Source organism: Lagopus leucura, unplaced genomic scaffold (genome assembly GCF_019238085.1).
Source record: "Lagopus leucura isolate 7727_CA_CO unplaced genomic scaffold, USGS_WTPT01 Super-Scaffold_100030, whole genome shotgun sequence".
Classification (NCBI taxonomy): Eukaryota; Metazoa; Chordata; class Aves; order Galliformes; family Phasianidae; genus Lagopus; species Lagopus leucura.
The window spans coordinates 3,395,375-3,412,900 of NW_024962281.1; the positions used below are offsets into that span (position 1 = coordinate 3,395,375).

At 38.7% G+C, this 17,526-nt stretch overlaps 1 protein-coding gene across 1 annotated transcript in view; it reads left to right on the forward strand.

Annotated features, from left to right (window-relative positions):
* Window positions 1–17,526, forward strand: part of SPOCK1 (SPARC (osteonectin), cwcv and kazal like domains proteoglycan 1) — a 257,009-nt gene that overhangs the window by 14,077 nt on the left and 225,406 nt on the right. The gene's annotated exons all lie outside the window — the stretch shown is intronic.

Consider the following 17,526-nt stretch of genomic DNA (forward strand, 5'->3'; position numbering starts at 1 on the left):
ATCTAATTGGAAGGGATCTTTATTTTATTTCTGGTGACCAGTTCTCTGCCTTGTACTCAATTTGGTGACCATTTCATACTTAAGCTAAGTGTCTCTGGAAAGACAAATAGGATATCTTCCTGCTCTGTGCAAGGTTAAGCTAGTATTTCTGAGAGGGCTGCTAGTAGGGCTTATCCTTCAGGTTACATTTTCTCCCTTTGGAAATGCTAAAACACCTTACTGATGTTATTTGAAATATATGATCTTTAAATATTCATTGACTTACATAAGGGTAGATGGTGTGTTTCCTGAGATTTAATTCATAATAAATCTGGTGCATGCCTTAGGTAAGGAAGTCTTAGTGGAATCAAAGCATCTTGGATTACAGGATCTGGATTCATTACGGATGAAAAGAGGATACATAAGATGTCTGCAGGCTGTTGATGTGAATTGTCCACTTGTCCAGCTGGTCTCTTCACTAATTTGAACAGCCTGTAAAGATATAATGGCTGCTGGATAGGAAGCGATGAGAGCTGAGCTTCTCTAATAAGTCACTAGACAGTGCTGTTTCAGAACTATCAAAACTGTGGGTCTCTTCAGCCATCTTCAAACAAGAACTTGATTTCTGTCTCTTGGGTAAGACTTGACCAAGCATTGCCACACAATGTCTTCCAAGAATGTCCTTTTTGCTCCTTTAGACTTGGTGTATTCTCTGAAGTCGACTTTAAGGAGGATCTCAGTTCTCAAGGGAAAAAAGAATTCTAAAGGATTTCTCCTAAAAAGGTTGTTAGCAGGCATATTTAAAAATAAATGTCTTCTCTCCTTCCCTACCCCCACTTTTCTTTCTGGAGTGAGCTGTGAGACAGCATTGGTTGAATCATCCATCTGAGTCATGCAAACAACTGTCATTGTTAGATGTAAAGATGAGCTAAAAAGCTGTCACTCTCTTGGGAGCATTTTTATTTTTGTCTCACTTGTCCAGTGAGGGAGGAGTTCCTTTTTGCCTCCTTTCACATGGAGAATGACAAAGCCAGTGTTCTCATGGCTACAACCTTTACTTCTGAGGAAAAAAACAAACAAACAAAAAAACCCAACAAACATTGCAGGAATGTTTTACCTCAGAGGATGTCATCCTAAAAGTCTTTTTCATGCACTTGTGTGAACTCTGTGAGGGTGTGCAGCTATCCAGGTGGTCCTTCCCTCAAAATGTCAGGACTTGCACAAGTTCTCTGTTGCCTGAAGTCATTCATTGTTGCATGGAGATTGTAAGTATGGTCCACATTCTTATGCAGAGTGCTTATGTCTGACTTTCAATACAGCTGTTTTTCCTTACCCTACTCCATCTCCTTTCTTATTCTCTGTTGCTTTGTCTTTGTATCATAGCAGCTGACTCTGGAATACAGAATCTACATCTCTACCCGGTCTCCTGGTTGACTTTGCATTCCTAATTCTTATTCCGTTTACTGTTTTTTTTCACTCTGTCATCACAGTTGTTTTTCCTTTTTCCTGCAGTTTGTCAGTGCTAATCCTTCTCACCTCCCTTGTCATAGTTATCTTTCCTATCTTCTTTCCTTATCCATCCTTATCTTTCTTATCATTCTTATCCTTATCCCCTGCTTCCAAGTATTGCTAGCCAGTAAATCACAGCCCATGGACTTCCTTCATCCAAAGTTACGGTGTTGTGATCAGTCTGATTTTGATCTTAAGTGTGGGTCCCTGATAGCTGGTGTGTATTCCTGCACTATCCACCACAGGGTCACCTTCATACCTGAAGAGAGTATGCCACTGCCCTAAGAGGACAGAACCTCTGCAATATCATGCAGGCTGACTTCTTTAGCCACAAGTGCTAAGTGGGCAATGTTGGTATGTCTTCAGTACCATGCCTGAAGTTTTATACAAATTGCTGTTTATAATGAAGCAAGTGCTTGCACTGATAAAGCTTTATCATGTTCAGATTGAAGATAGCACTTCATTGTGTTCCAAAGATTCGTAATAAACCTTCTCCCAGGTTCTCTTATCTTCTTCCTGGAAAACCATGGTTCCTACTTACCTGATCTCTTACCCATTGAAACAGTTTCCCTGAGAGCCTGACAAAGTTTGGTGTGAGGCATATAAATTCCTCTTTTTTTCCAAGAAAATCAGCTGAGGTTCTTGCACTTGAGCTATTAACCACCCTGTAAGCTGTACCTTTTGTGTGCTTGTTTTTCTGTTTGTGCCCAGACCCAATGCAACCAAGAGACTTTTTGTAGATCCCAGTGTTGGAAATAATCCAAGTAATTTTGTCAGGACGGTGTCTCTGATAAAAGCAGAATTTATTCGCGATTGCAATGGCGGGCGTCCCGCAAGTAGGAGCGCGCCTATGGACACAGCATGACAGCCTTTATACCCTGTTTTCTCCCCCTTGCCTCCCCCCTCCCCTGTTTCCCCACTGGCTGGGTACTCCAGGTTCACAATCTTATCAGAAGGTTTACATTTGCTATTTACTTGTTAATTTATTTGTTATCTGGTGCCAGTCAGTAGTCATCCTGTTGTTTCCAAGATGTCTCGGTGCTCTCCTTGTCCTACTGATATGGTGAATTTCTTTAAAGTCATCATCGTTGAACAAAGAGCACTGGGGGATGATGTCAGGCCTTCCCAATGTCTCTTCAGGCGCTTCCTCGGGCATGCTTGTTCTCTGGTTTGCTCTGGTTTGCGGGATATTCTTGCAGTGTGTATGACAAAATATACATATATACACCTATATACAGAGTGCATTCCTGGGAAGGTTCGTCTATAAGATAAGTGATGTAAACTTATCAGAGATCTTCCCCAAGTTAAGTAGAGGGACTCCCAAAAAGAACTATGATAGCGGAGATCATAAAATAAAAATAATATTATACAATTCTAATGCAGAAACAACATTTGATTCCCACACCAGTAAGCTGTTCAAGCAAGCAACTGTGCTCCTCCCACTGTGAAGTAAAAGAAAAATGAGTTCTCTTCCTATTCAGTTATATTTTGTTAATTTTTCTTACCGGTTTTGTACTGGAATTTTCATAGATGTTGGCAAGATTCACATTTATTTATCTGCTGGTTGACATTTGATATGCAGTTGCACAACTGGAAATTTGAAAAGCTGTTTTCAGTGGAAGAACTACTAATTTTAATGTAATTTTGTCATTCAGTCTTTGCAGTAGGATTTTGTTTGTATCAGAAAACTTGTTTGTGTTTTCTGCCATAAAATATAGATAAATTACCAAAAAACAGATGTTTGTCCTACAAAAATATTTTGGAAAATCCTCCAGTAACTGCTTTGCTTTCTAAGACTTCTTGAAATCATGACACACTTTACCTACCTTTGAAGTGCTGCTGTCTGTAGCTTGAAATGTAGCAGCTGGTCTTACACACGAGTTAACCCAAACTGACCCTATAAGGCTCAGCATCTGACAAAATCACAGTGTGAACCTGTAAGGTTGCAGGCAGACCTAAAAATAAGTGGTGTAAACTGCTGACATTTCTGAGTAAATGACTGTTACAGGACATTCTGGATCGTGCTTGTGTGTTTTGCTTTGTGGGTTACGAAAATTCACAGGATATATTTTGTGAGATCGGTTTTATTTTGGATTTTAATTTTTCTTAAAACTGAGCTTGTCTTCTGTTTGAGTGGGCTTGATACTACTTCATGAACCCACCTCAATGGCTTTCATTATAGGACCATTTCAGAATGACAAGGTGACTGAATTTTCTTTTCCATTTCTGTGTTGTTGAATTCCGAGTGCTGGCAGGACTGAAATATTAGTCACTGAGAGAGATTAGCTATTATTTTCAAGAAGACTTTTGACATCTTGGTCCTTTTAAGCTTTCACCTTAAACAAAACTAAACCATTCTTAATAGTTGCCTTTGTTCTTGTTTCATGGTTGAACACTCCTATTTCTGACGTGTGGCTCTCTTGCCTGTGTTGCTTATCAAAATCAAATCAAATTCCTGTTCTTGAACTCAAACCTCTGTAAGTTTCCAACTTTTAGCCAGCTGTAGATGTTGGATATTTTAGTTTTTGAATAGCTGTTTTTAAGATTGACTGACTCCTCTGGGACCAGAATTTCAGATTTCTGTTTAGCCGTGATTTTTCCATCAAAACGTTGAACCTTAGTCATGAACTTAAAGCCTCTTTCCTTTTGAAGACAAGAAAATAATGAAAAGAAGCCTATTTTTCTTCAATGTTTTCAGCCTCTTGCTCTATAAAGCAGTAGCCTTAAGTCAATTTGTAAGTGTAGAAACACAAAGACAATTTCAAGTCAGAAAATGAGCATTATCCAAATTGTTCTATAGCAGTTGTTCAGTGGCACAACTCCTATTTAATGTGTGCCCTGCTGCCTTCCCATTGAGCTGTTACTGGTAGCACTGAGTTGTCTCACATGGTCAAGTTACAGTTTAAAAAAAAAAAAAAAAGATGTTTCTCAATTACAGATGCTGGTGATTGTATTTTTTTTTCTATTCTTTGGGAAAAAATATTTTTAACTCAGTGTGTTTTGTTTTGTTTTTTTTACAAATACTCAATTTTTAGTTGCCACTTAAACTGCTTTATTTTTTGGATTTTCTTTTTAATGTCACATCTCCAAACGGATATGAAGATCAATACTCTCCTTCAAATACAAGGTATCAGATGATCTCTGTTTCCTTTTTTCATTTGAAGTCACTGTTCTCTGCTAGTGGCAGTCATCACAACTGGGCTCCTCTACTCCACAGAGCGAAAGTGGTTACATGCAAACTTGGACTGAGGCAAAGGGACCTTCACCCTTTGTGTGAGTTCATATTTCTGATTCAGCTTAAGCAAATATGGAGGGGATGTAGGGGAAGTTCAGAGAAGAGCAACTTTTTAGTAGAAAGTCAACAGTTGTTTCTCACAAGTATAATAAAATGAGCATTAGTCATGGATTCATAACAACCGTTGCTACTTCTGCTGCAATAACAGCACATCTAATAAGGTGAGATCACTGTGCTGCCCATAGAGAATCAGGGATATGCACTGTAATTCTGAGCATCGATTTGCATACATTAAGAAACAGTGACTCTGAGTAAAGGCCAGTTTCAGCATTTAAAATTTCACCTACTTCTGGGATGCCCAGGCGTTCACTTTGTAACTCTGCAATGCTGAGAATTTTGTGGTTCGTTTCAACTTTCACCTTTCTTATATCCTTTTTCCCTCCATTACTTAGATTTCTCAACAAGAAGCTTGGCTAAAAATTGAAGATAATACATTTGATTATAGCAATTTGCCTTCTTTCTTCCTGTGTTTTGGATTCACTAATTTGCTTATTCTCACAGGCTCAGCCTCATGTCTTTCAATTTTCTTTTCATAGAGTGGTTCATTGCCTTACTGTTTGGTCTGATAATAATTCTTTCATCTTAATATATTTCTCCTTCCTGTATTGAACTTAATTTCATCTTTCTTTTAAGTACTTTTCTTTTTCTATCCCTTTGGCCTTTATTCTATTTCCAATAACTTCATTTCCTGTTTCATTCTTTTCCATTCTTTAATCTCCTTTGCTAACTTCCATGCCAACTGAAATTATTCAAGCCATTGGTGTACGTTATAGTGAATTTTCACAAATTTTAATTGAAAGTGCCTTTCTGGAGTACTTCCAGCAGACAGAAGTCCAAAACACTTTTTTTTTAGCAAGGAGCTATAGCGGGTGAAAATGAAACATTGACTAAAAATCTGTTAGGTTTTTTTTTTTTTGGTGACTCAACTGCACTCAGCCATTGAAGCTATGCCAATTTACACATTTGAAGAGCTGATAAATAAATTTTAGACCTAATTATTGTTACTCTTCAACTCATAGTCTTGAGTACTATCTACATTCTTCTGTCGTATGTTAATAGAGTATATGAAATCTCTCCACAAAAGATGGAAGAAGAGCATGTGTGTTTCTAGATTACAAGAAGGTTTCTGTTTGAGGTTTCTGTTAGTGCTGTGTGACCGTCAGAATGCTTCAGCAGAAGAGCTGTTGGTTGGTTTACTGCAGTGTGTGATGAAATGATTGGCATCAAGCTGATCATCCTGTCCTTTCCCAGAGAATAAACAAAAATTCAGGAATGAATCACTTGGAGGAAATAGCATCTGTTGCCTTTGGAGATGATAATAACCTTCAGAGACAGGACTGTGTATTTGTGTATGTGTCCATTTGGTGTTTCTGTCCACTCAGTTTATTTGCCTTCACAATCTTGCATGTAGGTTGTTAAAATAAACACTTTTCACTTCCAGGAGTCATACTGGCTGAGACCAGACAACAGCCTAACATGGTATCCTCTCTGTGGAAGAGTCCAGTCACAGATATAAAGGTCAAGACTTCAAGAACCAGGATAGAATCAATTGCTTATTTCCCTTTTTCTCTTTGGGACAGCTTTTGCATTGGGCACAGTGATGTCTCCGCTGCCCAGTAGAACCTTGTAATTCTTCTTTAGAGTCTTATTTCTGACCCACACTAGATGCAGATTAGAGGTATCTATTTAGTTACTGTGTTTTGTAACAATATGAATGCCTGGAGCTCTGTGGCTAGGTAGTTGTACAAGCCAGCTACATGTGGAAGAAGGCATCCTGCATACTACAGAACTTTGTTGACGGGCAGGACACGATACCCAGTACAAGCTAAAAACTCATGGAAATAGTAGAAGCTTCTCAATGCAAAGATAAGGGGAACCTGAAATGCATGGAGGTCTTGCTTTGTTTATAACATATGCCATAAGGGAGTGTTACCTTGATCATGATTTAGCTGTTTTAGTCTGTTTAAATTTGCAGCTCTAATCTAAGTGAGCGGTGGTATCTCTACTCAATCAATCTGTGTCTCTTCTGATACTGTAGTTCAGAGTAATTCCAGATACAGGCAGTCTTCTCTAATTGATTTTATTCCCTGTGATATTGCATTTGATATGGCAATTTTTGCTGTTAGAATTTCATCTGACAGCCCATCTCAAGTGTCTGAAATACAGTGTTTTGTACTACCTCAGATTGCATACCAACTGGGCAAGAATATTAAAGTCAACTTTATAATATATTGGTATTCCTCCAATTGATATTTTCCTTACAGCAGCTGATGCAGTCGATTGTTGAAATGTATCCCAAATAATGGCTTAAAAGATTATCCCTATTTCACAGATCTCATGAGTTTTTGCTGAAAGAGGTTGGCATGGCAGATTTGAAGCTTTGTTTCCAAGTTTCCTACATTGTCTTATATTCAAATATATGCAGCAAAAGCGTATCCTAATACTCTTAAAGTAAAGCAATGGAGGTACAAGTGTGCATGGTGTATCTCTGAAATTCATTCTGTTATGGCAGTGATTCATGCAAATCATGATTATGATGAGTTCATGTGTTGAGAAATGCACAAAAATACTCCGTGATGTTTTTATCTTGTTGAGTGTATGACTGAAAAATAAATAACTAAAAAATAAAAAGCTGACCAGGAAATAAATTCTAATTCTTGTGTTCTGGAAAGCCTCATAATGTGTTTTTCTTGTGTGAGAGGTTTAAAATCCCTAGCTCAGATTTTTCTCTTTCTTTATGTATGTGACCTACTGATGCTGCTGGCAGTGTGCTGGTGTGATGGGAACGGCTGTGTTTGAGAAATGACACTGTTTGATCTCACTGCCACGTTATTTTGCTCAAGCATTAAAAATTTACTAGAAAAGTGGTGGCTTTTTGTCATTCATATAATTACTCTGTTATTTAAGGTTGTTATTGATTTGTTACAATTGGTCGTTTTGCTGTGTTGTTTCTTGGTGTAAATATTTAACGTTTAAATGTGAGGTAAGAGGGTGTGAGTGGCACTTCTCATAATGCAGAGCCATGCTGTCTGGTACCAGGAAACATTTCCTACATTTGAAGGGATCTTCCTATGGACTTCCTTTTACTGTGGCAGTTGTTGATATGTTTTCCTGGTTAGTGGTGGAAAAAACTGTCAGATATGGTTAATAATGTGCCCACTTTCCTTTTGCCATCAAACCTGAGTGCTTAGCTGTATGTTGTTTGAGAAGCTTGAAATCAGCTGGCTTGTTGTGTAGGTTTTTTTAATCTGGCTTTGCGTTTATATGCATTTTCTCTAAGTGTTGCATGCATGAATAATGTCTTTCTCTATTGAAAAATTAAATATAATTACACTTAATTGAGAAAGCCTCATCGTCCTTGGTCATTAATGAGTACTGCCCTCTCACGGTGAAAATGCTACAGAGTAATGTCACTTGACCTGGTGATGAAAGCACTCTCAGGGGTGCTGGGGAACCAGAATTATGAGTGAAGGTAGAATTCACAGCTCACATCTCACAAGGAGCTCAAATTTAGAACAGTTCTTCCCACTTCTTTTTTCAAAATTGAAAACATTGAGCCTTTTCTAAGCTCCTTTTCCAGGCATACCTCTCAGTGAATTTAGGGTAGCTGTATGAAAGCAGGATTTGACTTCAGGCAGCACTGGTTTTGCTAGGTGATGTGAAGATGTTCAGGAATGGTTCTGTATCAATAGACAGCAGAGCTTTATGTTTTGGATTTTCTTTTTCGTGTTTTTAATGTTGCATCTCGAAATGGATGTGAAGATCGATACTCTCCTTCAAACACAAGGATCAGGAAATTCCCTATTTGTAGCCTATCATATCTAAGTTTTATTGGATTTAATCAAGTCGGACTGACAGAACTGGCCTGCTTTCCTATGGGTTGTGCTTATTGGAAGGTTTCTGTGTTCCCAGACAACAGGTTTCCTAAATTTTGCTGCTGGAGGTGGATTTTGCTGTATGTGAGTAGGAAGCCAGGGTGGGATTTGGTGTCTGACTCATACCTCGGTGATTTCATGTGGGTCTGGTTACCAGAGAGACTGAATGCTGCTGGACTTGGTCTGAAGAATGGGGGGGGGGGGTGGAAGACAACATGAGATGTCTATCAGGCTGCTTATAGTAAGGAAAGCTTATTCCTTTTAGTCTGGAATGAGGACTACAGATATATATTTGTCCTCATTTTGCTTGTGTTTTAATCTGATCTGATAGTCACATGATGCATGGATATCACTGCATTTGGTTTTTGCTTGTGTCCTTGTCAAGGCTTTCTAGAACTGGGAATAGATGCCCTTTCATGTCTGTCCTCAAGTTTGACACTGTGTACCCTGCACCAGAAAGTGGGACATATGCAATGCAATGAAACCTTTCCTGTCAGCAGCCTGATGGATTTTAACTTTAGTTCAGCAGTAACCGCTAGAGATACTTGGTGTCAAAGCAGTCAGATTTAGCTGCTTTATGTTTTCTAATGCTCAGAAATCTTAATATAATGATGCGTAATAAGCTACATATTTTCTAGTTTTGCAGCTCAGAGTGACTTGTCACAAATAATTGATCTGGAATGATAATTTGCAACTAGAAAAAATGCACTAAGAACTTAGAGTGTGCTTTTAATGAAGATAATGAAAGGAACAGCAATAATGGAGCAGGAACAAGATCCAAGTATTTCTCAGTGCAAGTCAGGCTCAGAAATGTGCTTATAAAACTTTGATCCTTTGTTCTGTACAAGCTCAGGAGGGACGTGGTTTCTGTGCAATAGCCTGTTTGAATCCAGCAAATACTACATCAGCCTAAACAGGTATGGCATACAAGGACAGGCTATATGTATAAAGTTTGTGTCACACAAGTTGTAGTGTTCCAGCAGAGATATTCAGAGTCCTAGGAAACCGCCTAAATTGTTCATCATATTTAAGGGCATTTCAACAAGTTAAAAAATATTTGCTTGATACGTAGCGTAGGTTTTAATGTCATGTTAAATTGAAGTTCATTCTAATTTCATTTAGGTCATAGAATCACAGGATGGCCTGGGTTGAAAAGGACTAATATGATCTAGTTTCAACCCCTCTGCTGTGTGTCACCATGAATTCCTTTTAAAACAGTGCATGGATCAGCAAATTCCCTGTTTGTAGTTCATTATATCTAAGTCCTATTGGATCGAATTAATCAGTTTTCAGTGCAGCACCTGTAGCACAAATGCATTCAAATAATCAGGCTTCATGATGTCTTGTGTGTTATAAATGTCAGAAAAGTAGTTGTTGCAGAGCAAATATCTCCTTTTGGTAACTGGAACTTCTGTTGTGAACTGTTGCCTCTCTTATAAGTTTCAAAATAACTTTATGTAGCTGGGTTCTAGTGAACTTTTTGTTATTGCTCACGTTCTTTTTCCAACATACTTATCATTTACCCTTAATTTGTGAGTTTTTTTTCTTCCGGAGAACTGTTGTAAGCCGTTGAAATAAACGTCGTCTGAAGAAATGGAGACACATGCATAATAATGACCAAGACGTAAACTGAACAATATTCACCCCAAAGTATTACATCCTTTTGCCAGGCTCGAGTTTGTAAATTCATGTAATTACACGATGACCTCAGTTTCCTTCTAAATAGATAAACAGGAGATCTGAATGGCAATGTGGATGTTACCTAGAAGGCCATTTTAGTCTTACTGTAATGGTTATTTCTGTAGTTTCCAATTTTTTTTCCTTTTTCTTTTTTTTTTTTTTTTTTTTTTTTCTTTGAGTGAATTATGAAGTCCTTTGAGTAGAGATTCAAATGTAAGCTTCTTGGGGCTTTACTCTCTAAGACACCTGAGCCCTAGCAGCCTGCAGATGGGAAACTTCACACAGTATATTCTGAACAGATACGGAGTCCTCCTGGCTGTGTTTTAGATCAGCTCAAAGCCATGAGGTGCAGGTTAGCCCTGCTTGGAGATGCTGGTTTTATCAGCTTCAATCTGTTGCTGTGCTGATGCAGTTGCCTGACTTGGTGTCAGCTCCTGGCTCAGGCAGTGAGCTCGTGCCTGCATGCAGCTCACTGTTTATCTCCAACCACAGCAACAGCCCAGCAGTGCTGCTATGGCTGTCCTGGGGAACTCAGCACAGTGTACTTCATAGAGCAAGGAGCCACAGAGACCAATTTAGCATGGTTAATTAGTAAGCTGTTTGGTATATTTACAAAGTTCTGTATGATGATAAAGTTAATTGTTGTTATGAAAGGCCAAGAGGAAGATGGGGCATCCTACAGGCATTGTTCCTTGCCAGAACTCCAGTGGTGGTTTTGTTAGATGGAAACTTCTGTTACACAATGTGTTGAATTACAGTTTGGTAGTGAGAGAAGCAGATCTTCAGGTATCTGAATATAATCATTCCATTTAGTATAAAATCTTGTTTGCTTTAACAAACATCTGGTGATACTGATTTTGCTTAAAAAGCATTTGCTGGGAACAGGTCAGCTCTGGATGCTGTGCTTGTTTCTACCCTCAAAATTCTAGGGAAAAAAATAAAATGTAAGATGAATTGTAAATGCTCAAAACCTAGAAGGCAAACAACTGCCTCCCCTATGGAATCTACTTACCTTTTTGAAATTCCTTTGCTGACAACTTGCACTCCAGAGTTGTACGACTTCCTGGCTTATGGTGTTTAAATTCACATCACTGAGACAATGAGATTAAGATACAGAAGTCTGTGTAAAATCCAAAGGATTTATTCTTCTCAGTGAAGCTGCTACATGAAATTTAAAGACTAGGACCACATTCTTGTTTGCACAGACCTTCAGGTGTTCTCCGCAAATCCCTTTTGTTTTCAGTGCATTAACCAAATGAATGAGTAGAAAATCCATCACTTTGAACGTGCTCTTGGATGGGACTCCAAAACTTTATCGCTGTTCTTGCGGTGTAACGTGGTGTGTTAATGTGTCCAGAGAAGGGAAAACGTGTTTGAGATGCTTAATGACACTGGAGTAATTGGAAATAATTGCTCTGATACCTCATGCTCACTTAGGAGTAACAAAGCATGTCTCCACTTAGGAATATGAAGCGGAGTGATATGACTTCATTTTTTGACACCTTCCTGAGTGAAGGACAGAGCCAAGAATAGAATTGAGGTCTCTGTGATGTGATCAGCTCCAGCTGCACAGCCCAGCTCTTCCAGCCTTCAGTTAGTGGAGGCTTTGCTGACCCAGCTGCAAGCAAATTTTAGGATTTGAATCCTATGTATTCTACATGTAACTGCAATTAATGCTTTTCCTTCCAGTGATTTAAAGTCATTGTTCCTGCATCTTGTCATTTATGCGGTAATTCTGTCAAGCAGTAAAAGATTTGTTGTGATGCCTGTGGGAAGTGTTGTATTCATCAAGCGATCATTACAAATCTCTTGCTGTAATGAAAAATTAAGAGGCACGGCGAGCACTCCAAATACACATTAAAGAAGAAATTGGGTCAATTTAAGAGACAATGTAAGTATGACAATTCTGATGCTGACCAGCTCTTGAGAATTTCCACTTGCACATCAAGTTTCACTGTTTCCTGGCCTGAACTGATATTCTGACTGATCAGAGCTCATTTTACACAGTTACCTTGCAAGATGCTGTTTAAAACATACGTTTTTAGCATTCTGATTATCCCCTTCTGTTCAGAAGTTTTTTAAAAAGTGCTCTACTGTTTTGGTTTGCAGAGCAAACTGGAAAGTAAAAAAAAATCAATACAGAAAGAAGATTCAATTGTACAAAGGGTAATATCATTGGCTATTCTTATAATGGTGAAAATTAATACCAACACATTTTGATTTGTCTTTTCCAATTATATATAAATTAGGCATTAACCTATTCATTACCACTGGTAAATGAGTGGTCTTGGGTGCGATTGATAAATTTCTACTCTAGTCTTCACTAATTTTAGATATGACTTGAAACAGATCATTTGTCTTTCGAGAGATCATTTAATTCAGTGATTGTTTGTTATAAACGTGTTGCTGTGATTTATTGTGACTTTTGGGGTTGGAGAAGACTAGATCAGTGGGAATATGGTAAATGCATGTAGATATCTGTTGAGTAGTTTCTCGTGTTAGAAATTAACCACTATATTTTGCAGCGTTTCTTAGTGAGCACAACTTCCCTTCTCTCTCTATTTCATTTCTCAAGTGTTTCACAGATTTTTGTGAGAGAGGAAGAATGTTTTAATCTTCATACAAATAAATCCAATTCTAGCCTGCATATTCCACCCTACAATAACTCCACCAGCCAATCCACAAAATGATCAATGAGTTTCAGCCTAATTCTCTATCCTTGTTTTTATAAGCTAGTGTGCCTTCTCCAAAATGCCGAAATGAATAGAATCTTAAAGTTATTATACTGGAATACTGTTACAAGGACATTAAAGGTACTTTCTGAAGGTATGTACAAGAAAAGAAAAAAGCCTTCAGCCAAACACTTGCTGGTGTAACTCCAATAATCCCACGTCAGCAGAATTAAGTGAGCCGGGTATCTTTTAGCAATTCAGAAAACCTGAAGACTGTTTTCCTGAAATTGCAATGCACTTCATCATTGTTACACATTTGTGGCTTTCCTGCAATCATGCTTTTTCAGTACTAATATGGGTTCTCTGATAGCAGAGAGAAAGCATTATGAAAATTTGTATGTGATGCCATCAGACAAGTAGCATCATCTGAATAACAGCAGGAAAATCTTTGTAGGCATAGGAAGAGCTGAAGCTCACTTTCGTGAAGAGAGCATCCATAATAACTTAGGCTATACCTTTTAATCCTATTAAGCTGTATACATTTCTGAAAGGTAGCTGCATGTTCTTCAGCAGTGCCTAAAAGGAAAATATTGATCAGCATGTAGCGTAGTTTATTAAGACTGGCGTGGCCTAAGCACTGGAGCATTTTCCCTGTACCGTGGTTTTTTTAGCAGCATTCAGGAAAATAACAAAAAATGGCCATCGATAAAAACATTAGAAATAAATGTTACTCTCTTGGGTGAAGCAATGCATTATGTTGCACCTGAACAAAGCATTAGTGTAGAATATTGCTCATGACAAAGCTTGGTGGAGAAGTTCTCTCAGGTATTTTATCATTAACATTAGGAAATTCTTTGCTGTTAGTAAAACAGATGAGAGTCAATTCTGTGGAGTGATTTGTTTAGAAAAGATGCTTGTGAAAGGGAAACTTGTGGAAGTGCTGTATGACCATAGCTCAGTCTTCTGACCATTCAAAGCTACTGAAATGTGTTTTGGAGCTTTTTTTTGTTCGTATGTAGCTCAGAAATAACCTTGCACTGTGAAAGGCTGCAAAGATTTTATCCATTGGAACTCAAGGCAGAATTCAGTCAGACAAATAAAAGCAGTTCCCAAATCCCATGAGGAACAGATATGGAGATGGTTGAACCTGGATGTCTGGGAACAGTTTTAGAACAAATTCCTGTAAGCATGTTGTGAAAGTAATGGACCATGAGGGCAGTCCCCAAAATTGGGTGTGCAGCATAGAATCATACAGAAATAGCCTTTTTTAGATGTGATGTATGTCCACTGGCAGACGTATGAAGCCAGTTGTGCATTTGTGCTGCGATGAGGAGATTGGACGACAGACCTCCAAAGGTTCCTTCTCAAATGATAAAACAATTCCATGTTTCCCATTCTGGTACGGAAACATTCAAAAGGATCTTGCTTGGTGTTTTTTGTTTTTTCCTCTTGTCACTCTATTTTATAACTGCCAAATTGAACTGTCTGTCTGGTGGTATTGAACGCTTCAATGTTTTAAATACAGTCAGTATCAGAAATCTGTGTTTTCTGTTACAGAAAAAAGCTCTGGAAAACAGATCTATAAGACCTATGGGTGATCCATTTTCCCCTTTCTGGTGGGATGAAGGAAGGAAGAGAAAGAAAGAAGTTTCATAAACTATTGATGGTCACTTAGAACTGAAATTTGTTGTCCTTACTGAGTGACTGCTAGAACAGCTGTGATGCATGTGACTCCTGCTGAGCTGTGCTCTGTGGGAGTTAAGACATGGTGTTCTTTTTCAGTGAATGCGGCTGTCATTTTCTAAACTTGATGCTCATCTAAAATATGCCTCCTAAGTATTAGGCTGTTTTCTTCTTTTATGTTTTTCTTTATGCAATAGTAGTGCAGCTCTTCCAGATTTATGGTGCATCATCTCTGTAAAACCATTTGAAGCTGGTTCAGCAAACAAAGCAGGGAAGCAAAGATTCTGTTTAACTGCTAGGCCTTAAGATAGAATTCTGAGCTACTCCTTTGGGGGGAAGTATTCAAATGGATTCTAAGTGGATATTACAAATGATACCACTATTGCATATACTTAGAGCTGCTCCTAAATTGGTCAGTGAAAAAATACAAATAAAAGAGCACAGTTCTGGAGTAGCTGTAATTAAATGTCTCTCAGTCAATAGTTCTGATATTAATAGCTGAATTAGAGGGAGCACAAATGCGTTCTGCTTATTGGCCACGTTACTTCAGTTCTTGTATAAACTTGTGTGTTTTCATGGCTTCTCCTGGGCTGTGCCGCTTGCCATTATAGCACTAATGGTAGTGATGTCACAAAGGCAGGTTTGTGCATGTTGTATCAATAATTCCAGTTTCTAGGTTTACATGATTTTCCTACAATAAACTTCTAGGGGCAAACTCTTGCAGCGTATTTAAAGACAAACTAATATGAACTAAGCAGAGCAGTACAGGCTAGTGGATGGCTAGCGGATGGCTTGCTGCCTACACACGTGGTATGCGTTGTGGTGACCATTCACCAGCATTCCAAGCTGATATCTGCTTGCTTGGCTGTTCCTGAGAGCAGGGAAGGTAACTACAGCAGGTATGGAAGAAGACAGGTGCTGGGCCTGAAACAGCTGGGCTGTTGGCTGAGGGACTTTGCGAATTAATGCAGAGAACAAGGGAAAGTGATGTGTATGTGTGATGCTTGGGATTAATTGAAATACGTGCTTTTGGATGAATAGTAGAAGGGCATGACTGAATATACCAAAATAACTGATTCTGGGTGGAAGTAATAGCTGTCAGGGTGATGAGCAGAGCAGCACAGTAGTCGTGGGTACCTCCTCTGGAGAGACTCTTGGTAGGTTCTTGTAATGCTGCCCTGATGCATGTCTTGTTAACTGTAGCTTAGCAGCGGTGACTATTGCCCCTTTAACAACGGGGGAAAATGGATTTGGCCGCATAAAGACTCAAAAACAATTGGCTTGTTTGACCTGCAGTTTCAGCTGGTTTTAAACCACTTGGTGAGAGTGCTGGATTCTTCCTTTGGAAGACGTCAGCTACAGTGGAACATCTCTGTTTAAAATCAAGCCTTGTGAGCATCTTGATGCCTCATTACCCTTACTGAGACTGAAAGATCCCCATGTCTGTGAGCTGCAGTGAATGTAGGTTTTTTATCTACTGCATGCTGTGTAAATTCATATCTTAGGTTTTTAGCAGTGCCATTACAAATGGAATGGTTTCTACATCTCTACTGGGAGTTGCCTCCTTATTAGTGTTGCTTTACTTTGTTTTATATTGCCAGAGCAAAAGAATTGACTCTAGCCTGGGGAGTAGGAAATGCTTCTTTGTGTATTAGCTGAGAACAGATCTTGGGTTGAGTGTTTGCTATTGCAAACCAGGAAAATGAAGCGGCTATAAAATTTCTGTTAGGCAGGGCATAGAGACCAGAAAAAGGCTGAGTTGTAAGTCACCCATTAATACAGTGCTGCTTCTCACACATACATGCTCCTGTTTGGAGCAAGGTATTATACTCGGTGATCCCTGTTGGTCCATCCTGACTCAGAACTGATTCCATGGAGACACGCAGCCTTGTATGCTTGAATCAGCACGAGATTTAAATGTGCAGACTAACTTAGCAGACTCCCTATTTTAGATCTATCTTACTTTTGCGTATCACTGATGAAGGAAAATACTTAAAATAAACACTGAAGGTGGAAATGAGGAAAAACCTGTATCTATTTTATTTCTGAAATTTCAATTGTCCCTTACTGTGCTGCGCTGCTTTTTGTTCAGAATATCTTATTATATCATTCAAACTAAGTATTAAATATAAATACCTCATTATAACATTAGTCATACAATCTAGTGACATGGTTTGATTTATACAGTGTAAGCTGAAGGGTATTATTTGGCTCTTATGTACCCACAGATGCATGCCTAGTCATGCTGTTTTATGTACAACACAGCTGCTACTGTGTTACTGAGTTTTCCATCTAAGTGAAATCAATTGCTCCCACATAGAGCCTGATTAATCAGCCTGTGTGCAAAATCATAACCAGGCTGTAACTGAAATCTACCATCCGTATCCATGACTAGACTGAAGGATGCTAGAGCAAGTGAGAGCATGTGGTTGTCATTTGAAGGCTAGAGCAGCAGCAGGTTTTGTGTCATTTGTACTGTGTGTTAAAGCCATCCATCACATCTGTATAGGTACAAGTCTTTATCTCACTCTCTTGGCATTTTCAGAGCTATAATGGAGGACATGCTGTGACAAAGACAAATATTCAGGTATTTCAGTTGTGACACTGTGGCTGTGACTGTATCACGGGGAAGTATAGTTCCATCAAGAAGGTTAGATTTAGGATTTGAGAAACTGACTTTAATTTCAAATCCCTTCAGGTCTCCTGTGTGACCAAAGTCACTGCGTTTCTGTGTAGCTCAGCTTACTATTCAAACACCTGTGAAGTGAGAACAATGTTCCCCCACACATGTGGGGACTGAGATTCTCAAAGATGAGCACCATTTGGCATGGTG